This window comes from Vombatus ursinus, unplaced genomic scaffold, assembly GCF_900497805.2.
Source record: "Vombatus ursinus unplaced genomic scaffold, bare-nosed wombat genome assembly UNPS02014807.1, whole genome shotgun sequence".
NCBI classification, from domain to species: Eukaryota; Metazoa; Chordata; class Mammalia; order Diprotodontia; family Vombatidae; genus Vombatus; species Vombatus ursinus.
In genome coordinates, this window is record NW_020954585.1 from 40543552 (window position 1) to 40552143 (window position 8592).

General features: G+C 37.4%; 2 pseudogenes; both read right to left on the reverse strand.

Moving 5' to 3' along the window:
* Positions 1-318: 318 nt before the first annotated feature.
* Positions 319-6088, reverse strand: LOC114052153 (annotated as a pseudogene).
* Positions 6089-7831: 1743 nt separating this feature from the next.
* Positions 7832-8368, reverse strand: LOC114052154 (annotated as a pseudogene).
* Positions 8369-8592: the final 224 nt, after the last annotated feature.

Genomic DNA, 8592 nt, shown 5'->3' on the forward strand with positions numbered 1-8592 from the left:
AGCACATAGAGAAAATAGTATGTGTTTTCTTGTACGCTCAAGCCCAAAGCATTTGCAAAGAATGCTTTTCTTCATTTTGAATCAATTTGTTAATGTGATGTCTACGTATGTTTCCTAAGTTACAACTTTCAAACCCAGAACTTATATGATATATGAAGCTTATATAAAAATACCATTTAAAAATCAACCCCAGTCATCCTCAAGTCATTTCTTTTTTTCCCTTTCTTTCTTTCTTTTTTTGAAGGTACAACATTTACTTTGTCTTTTGTTCTAATATTGCTTAATAAGAACAAGAGAAAAAAAAACCAGAAAAAATTGTTACAAATTAGCTACTTGGTTCTTTGACTTTGTGTCAGGGTTCACTCTACTTTGGCTGGGCATTTCTATAAGTGTTTTCATCTCTATATTAGAGAATATGGAGGTTAGCAGCCCATTGTTATAGTCAAATTCTCCCATCAAGTGATAATGGCTGAACTTCATCTCCAGGGACCTCCTTCAAATGACTCAGTGTGGGTTGTTTTGTTGGCCAGGTTTTCAGTTCAGGGCAAGAATGCTACTCAAAAATAGGGAATCTCTCCTGAGACAGAGAAATGTATGTCCTTTTCTACCTCTTCTGGAAGCAGCAGCAACTCCAAGCTCAACTTGTGGTCAGTTTCTTTATCCATGTCAAGATCTTCCAAATATAGGAAACTGTCTACCTTCACCTTTCTTGACTTTCTTGAATGGAAAGGACGACATTCTATCCTTCAATTGATAGCAATCTGCTCTTGCTCTTGTGGCTGTGATATAGGACTGAGAGAAAGGTACTCATTCCTGATATGCTGACCAAGAGGAAACACTAGAGTGGCAAAGGTGTTTCCTGAAGAGTCTGTTCCAGGTGCTGGGCTTTTAATCACTTTATGATCTCTTGAAAGATGAGTGAAAGTGTTCAAAAATTCTTCATATGTCTGCTTATGGCAATTAGTAAACTGATCTAGGGCTTGTTCAATTAATTGGTGTTTATCTATGATCCCCAATCTTAATAACTAAACAATGTTTTTTTTTTTTTTTAGCAACTTCTTCCTCTTTTTTTTTTTTTTTGGTAATTTTTGTATTTTTTTGTAATTTCAGTCACTGTTCTGAGGTCCCTCTGCTCCCCTTGAGTAGAGAGGAGCCCAGGCTTCCTTCACTCCAGGGGCAGAGGGAAGCCTATGCTGCCAATTAACAGGGCATCCCTGAAACCTCAAGTCATTTCTAAAAGGAAAGATGGTACCATAGACTTTGACTTTCAATAAGTGGTGATAAAAATTTTAAAGCTTCCACAAAAGTTCTACTCATTGTGCCATGGCAGTAACTCTAGTTCTCAAAGGCTATGCCAGAACAGGGTGAGAGCTGTGTTTGGTTTGATCATGTTGAAAGGCTGTGGATGTGTTCTTAGAGACAGGCTTGAGTCTGATGTCTCAAGACCTTGTCTGAGTATGGAGAAGCTCATTACTAGCAGGCTGATCACTTCTTGATCAATTCTTTGCCAATGGCAAGCCATGAAACAGAAACGTATACAAAACGGCCCTCAGTTGTATGTGGCTGCCTTCTACTTTCATACAGAGAGTGACAGAAAAGGTACAAATGTTGGTAAGAATCACAGTTTTTAAGTCATCTATAGACATTTACTTAACTGTTACTGTATCTTAAGATATAAGGACATTGGAGCTAAATGAAAGGGAGGTTCACAGGTTCCCTTTGGACAGCAACAATAGCATTTATGAAGCACTTTAAGGTTCACGAAGAGTGTTACATATGTTAACTTGTTTCGACTTTGCCACAGCCCTGTGGATTAGGTGCTGTTACCAGGAAGGAAGGAAACAATCATTTGTTCAGTGCTTACTACATTCCAGGCACAGTGCTAAGCTCTGAGAAGAGAATAAAGGCTAGCTTGGGGTCCTCCACAAGAGGGGGGGTTCCATGAAAAACCCACCAATGGGAGAAAGGGACAGATCTTACAGATGCATATTTCCTGTTGAGGATGCCACAAAGGTAGTTGTATATTCTAGGGTGAGGACATACCAAGTGCTGAGGGAAGTTTCAAGATGAGAAGGGCATGACTTAGAAGTTCAGAAGCCAACAACAGGGCAAGGAGTAGAATAAAGGCCAGTTTGAGCCTCTATACAAAATGGAGGTTCCAGAAGGAACTCACCAATGGATGAAGTGGGCAAACCTTACAGGTGTGGAAACTGAGGGTCAGAAAAATAAAGTAAATTGGTCACACACAGTCACACAAGCTACGAAGTGTCTGAGGCAGGATCTGAACTCTTTCTGACTCCCAATTCAGAGCTCTACCTATAATATCAAAGTATGTTACATATACGTTGGAGAGACAAATAAAGGGATCGGTCTTATCATATGTCCAGAAACAACAAGAAGCAATTTGATGGGATACCTGATCATCTCATATTGCAGAATGCATGATGAGCACTTGCAAAAATAACACCATGAAAATAGTTGTGGCTTATGGTCAATGTGTATAGCAGAAGATCAGAAAGTAGAGGAATTCTATGAAGAATTGGAGTAGACCTTCCAAATAAAATCAACATGTCATTTGTTTCTCAATATCTTTAGTGGAAAACTAGACACAGGAAAGGATAGAAAAAAAACTTTCGAAAATTAGCTTGTGGCTCAAGAATAGAAACTCTAAACTCATAGACAGAAGACTTACACCTATACAACATGAATATATTCTTCAATGGGAGTGATGGAAAATACAGAGCATGGAAAACACTAAATAATATCACACACATGAAAGGAAATTAACTATGTCTTTACAGAAAGGAAATGACTTATTTTTCATGTGGGAATCATTATTTACACAATTGTTTCTACATAGTCAGGCCATCTACTTGTTAGAGCAAAGATAAAAATCGATGCAAAATAAGAAGAGAAGTGCCAAAAATACAAGAAAAATGTTCTGTCTAATCAAAACAATTTTAACCTGGTGTATTCAAACCAATTAGTGACACTAGAAAATGGAGAATGGATAAAAGAACAGATATAAACATAGACTATCAGGATTTCTTAGAAACTTAATAATGCCAAACAATTGCCTCAATGAGGCAGCCAAAAGAATCCTAAGACAGCTTCAGTCAGAAAACTAGATTTCCTTGCCAAGGCATCTAAAAATCAAAGACAACATGGTTTTAAACAATAAACACATTTGTAAAATTCTTCTGAAGAGGATGCTGAAATATTATGAGCTGAATCATCTCATAAAACAATTAGAAACTTAAAAAAAATAAGTTCAGAGAGAGCTTTGTGTGAGACACAGGTATGCAGATATTTCCAAAAGCATTTGTGAATGAAATTTGACTGAGGACAGCAAGCAGACAAAAATAAAACAAAACACAAAACAAAAACCTTCAAATGTTTATTACCATTTTTATAATGAACTCTTCTCCCACCCCCACCCCCCCCAGTCAGTGTATCCTCTACTTAACGGACTCAGCCCAGGGCTTGATGAAAAAGAAGTGACATTAACAAAAACAAAGATGTTGCAAGAGCTTCTGGATAAGACCAATTATATAAAGGGGAGGCCCATGCTGCAAGCCACACAATTTTAAAGGAATTGAAGGAGCCCATTGTTGAGATATCTGAAAAGAGAGGATGATATGAAAGTATTGGAAAAATTATGGGTGCTATTACAACTGAAAAAAGGCAATTGAGAGGACATCAATAAATATTGACCCATATGCCTATTTTCTCCTCTCTACAAAATCTTTGAGAATGATCTACACAAGTATCTAGGGTATATTTTATAAATATAATGAAGCAACAGTCTTTGGCAACAATATTATCTAATAGATAACTTCATAGTGACCCAATTGACTGTAAGGTGGAGAGAATACAAGATGTGCTTATTGTTTATTGACTGTACAAAAAAAAAGCATTTGATTTAGTAAGGGAGAAAATTTAGACTTAATAGGTTTTATTCCAATGAGGTACCTCTCATGAATGTGTTAAAATACTGAAAGATTCCTTAATGTGTGTAACAATAGAGATACTTTTGTTTAATCCCATGATTATTAATTCCAAGTATGCTATTAATCATAGCAGCATATGCTTATCATTGTTTTGGATAATATCCAAGCACAACAGTGATTCCATCTAGATCAGGGGTTCTTAACATTTTTTCATATGTGTCAGGTCCTTTGGCTATCTGGTGAAGCCTATTGACACCTTCCCTGAATAATATTTTTAGATGCATAAAATGAACACATAAGATTAGAAAGGAAGTGAATTATATTAAGATATAGCTATTAAAATATTTCTTAAAAAAATCAAGTTTATGGACCCCAGGTTAAGAATTCTCACTGGTCCTAGTGGTAAAATTTTCCAGAGGCTCCTTTTTTTCCAGAGGATATTGCATTGATTGTATGAAAAACAAAATGTGATTTTCATTGATGTGAGTTTGACTTAATAATCCGTATGCAAAAAATATTGAAATGGATGAAGAATGTCTATTGCCCAAAGATATGTAACTGAATAAAACACTGAGCTGAACCATCATTACAGCCTGTCTTGAATAGACACTGCAGATGGATAAAGAGCTGGCCCCAGATTTTTTTGGGAGAGGGGCAAGGCAATTGGACTTGCCCAGAGTCACACAGCTAATGTGTTATGTGTCTGAGGCCAGATTTGAACTCAGGTCCTCTTGACTCCAGGGCCAGTACTCTATCCACTGTGCCACCTAGCTACCCCTTGGCCCCAGATTTGAAGAGAGTGGGTCAGATTGTATTTGGGGAATTGCCCAGTAGTAGTTCAAGTAGTAGTTCATTGAGATACAAATTTGGGTAGGTTATACTGTATCCTGAGAGGTAGCATGGAATGATGGTTAGAGAGCTGTAATAATATTAATAATATGTTAATGATGACAGTAACAATAATGGTAGACAGCTAAATGGTGCAGTAGACAGTGTGCTGGGCATGGAGTCAGAAAGACCTGAATTCAAATCCAATCTCAGGCACTTATTAGCTGTGTGATTTTGGGCAAGTCGTTTAGCCTCTGTTTGCCTCAGCTTACTTAACTATAAAATGGAGATAATTATAATAGCTACCTCCCAAGACTGTGGTAAGGATAATATTTGTAATGTGTTTAGCATTGTGCCTGGCACATAGTGGGTATTATATAAACACTAGCTATTATAATTATTACTATTTTCATTGATGACCTCACTCATGAAACAACAACAAAACCCTATCTTTTTTAACATTCATATTCCTATAGCGATGCCATTTGGTTACAAAATATTATATATTTTCAAAGAATCTTCAAAGAATCAAAGTTGAAGTTCAATGGAGAGGCATCTTGTAGAGTGCACCTTAGTGTTACGAATGCTGGAGTGATAGGAAGATCTGGGTTCTGATTCTGCCTCTGATATTTAATAGTTGTATGGCATTTGATCTCTTTGTGATTCAGTTTCCTCATGAAATGAGAATTATAGTGCATATATTTCCTGCTTCATAGAATTATTGTGAGGCTTAAATGAGATAATATATCAAAGATGCTTTGCAAACTTTAAAATGCTATATGTGTTTTTATTATTGTTATTATTGGTGGTGATAGTGTTATTGCTGTTGTTGTTGCTATGGAGGGCATAAATAGGCTGTAGCACATTTCCTTCAATGGTTTGTATTGAATAAATGGCATAAGGCCAGCTAGGTAGTGCAGTGGATAGAGCACTAGGCCTGGAGTCAGGAAGACTCATCTTCCTAAGTTCAAATCCAGCCTCAAACACTTGCTAGCTGTGTGACCCAGGCAAGTCACTTAACCCTGTTTGTCTCAGTTTCTTCATCTGTAAAATAAGCTGGAGAAAGAAATGGCAAACCACTCCAGTATCTTTGCTGAGAAAACCCTGAATGGTTAAGTGACTTGCCCAGAGCCATACTCATTGTTAGAGCAAAAGAGTTGGAAATGATTAACACAACTGAACAACAAAATGGCATAAAGGGCATCATCCGAGAGATGTGTGATCAGGCTAATCATGTGGTGTGGGTCGCCTTTGTGCTTTGCTGGTACCCAGGTGATGTTGTAAGTCCCAGAAGAAGGCTGCTCACACATTGCATTGACACTCCAGTCACCTCTACTCACTCAGTCACCCCACCCCCTTTTATGAAGGATTTATGTAAGGACACAGACAAGAGTTCAAAGAATGAGAAGTCATTGGTGGGTTGTTGTCTAACCAAAGGATGACTTTCTTCACATAGATGATATAGATTTACTTAAAACTAAATATATTAAAACTATATATGTATACACACACACACACGCACACACATATAAACTATAGATTTATTTAAAACTTAATATATTAAAACATTTTTAAAAGGAGGGCCTGATGTTGGACATGTGGTTTGAAATTTTGCATTTATGTAAGGTATTATTGATTCGATTTAATTCTCTTTCATTAATTCAGGCAAATATTTATTAAGCACTTACTATGTTCACAGCACTGGGGATGTAAAGATTAAAAATGCCATATCCCCGGCCCCCAAGGAGGTTTAATATAATAAAGGGAATATAATGAGTAAAAAAAAAATGTCCAATGCAAGATAAAATGTGATATGGTCCAAAAAAAAAAATCAGGACAGTGTTCTAGGAGGATGTAGAAGAAATCACTTTCACAGGGAAGGTTCATGAAGTAGGTGACATCTGAGAAAAAAAGGAAGTAGGAAGGAATCATCTGTTTTCTGCTCAAAGATCTCCAGAGAGGTAGAGGTGAAGATGGGGGATGTTAAAGGGGGATGGACTCGCAACTCCCTGAGACTACCAATTTTCCTTTTAGTTGACTTTAATTTTTCCTGAAATTTTTCCTCAGTCAAGTTTAAATTTTATGTTTTCCAACTTCCACCCATCACTTCTACTTCCACCCTTTGGCTCTGAGTAGAAACATCCAATTCTTATCCCACATGGCAACCCTGGAAACACCTGAAGGTAGCTACCAGGTTCCCCTCTGAATCTTCTCTTTGTGGGCTAAATGTTCACAGTGTATTTGATCCATCTTCATATGGCATGGCCCTTACATACTAGTCTGTCTCCTTTGGATCTTGCCCATCCTTTACCCTGATAATGTCATTAGTCTTCTGTGAGAATGAAGGACAAACAACAATGACAATGACAACCACATCTTATCAATGTATTTTCTTTTCTTTTTTTGAAATTTATTTTATTTTTAATTCCTGGAAAAAAACAAGCATTCCTATAATGCAGCTTGATAAAAAAGATAATTTTTGCACATGAAACTGCAAATCGACTATGTACAACTTGCTATTCCTTTCAAATACACAAAATTATCATGTACATTTTTTTTCCTTCCCTTCTCCCTACCCTAGAGGTGGCTCCCATTAGACACAAACAAGTATGTGTGTGTGTTTGCATGTGTATGCATACACATACATATATGTAAAATTATTCTATTTATACTTCTATTTACCAGTTCTTTCTCTGGATGCAGATCCTGTATTTCTTCCTATGTCCTTTATAGTTAATTTTTTTTTTTTTGGTGAGGCAATTGAGGTTAAATGACTTGCCCAGAGTCACACAGCTAGTGAGTGTTATGTGTCTGAGGTCGGATTTGAACTCAGGTCCTCCTGACTTTCTATGCTGTTCTATCCACTGTGCCACCTAGCGGTATTTTCAAAAAGCGCAGTGCCCAGATGGCCTTAGAAGTCCCTTCTAGCTTTAATTCTATTTAAGATGATGCACTTTAATTTTTTTTGTCAGTTTAGTAACTTTATTATGTCAAGTATATGTGTATCTACATATTCAATATACACACTTGAAAGTTTCAAGTGTGTGATTATGTTATTCTGAAGGGCGATCTTGGGGCCTAGTGACAATATGTCACCATAGTGGTGGTAAATGACCTTCCTTTTGTGCTGGGGGCAGAGCTTCAGTCTTAGGACCATCAAGTGGAGTTTCCTCCTTCAATTGCTGAACCTTACTATCCTAACTTTCCAAATGTAGTTTCTTTCATTTCTCCTTCTTGGCAAAGTAATCAAGGTACATCACCTTCTCAAAGGGACGCCAGTAGTCTAAGCAACACTCGGGAACTTTGTAACACTCATATCTTTCAAAGGAAGTGCCGCCAGGTGGATCAGGAAAGACATATGGCTGAGGATGCTGGTAAGCCCAAAATTCTTCCTCACTCTTCATAAGTAATTTGGTGGCTTTTACCATGTCTTTTTCATTCTTGTGTTCTTCAAACTGAGCTCTCAGCAAACAAGCTTCGGACCAATATTCATCCCTGTGTGCTATCCAGGACTTGAGGTGGTGAAACACACATTTGTAGAGCTGAAGCACCTTCTGCCAGTGGGTCAGATAGGCGCCTGGGTTGCACATGCCATCTTGCCTGCTTCACCTTCAGTCCAGCCGGTGGCCGCAGGGGTTTTCGGGAAACCGCTGCACTTTAATTTAAGATCTGTTTCTGCTGCTTCATCTCTAGGTGGCTGAATGATGCTAACTACTCCTTCAGAATTATCCCTATAAAATGTTTTCACTGAATTTTAAAAGTCAGCCTCTGGTAAAATGACGTTTGGAATTTGGCAAATATTTAGTTTCTTAAA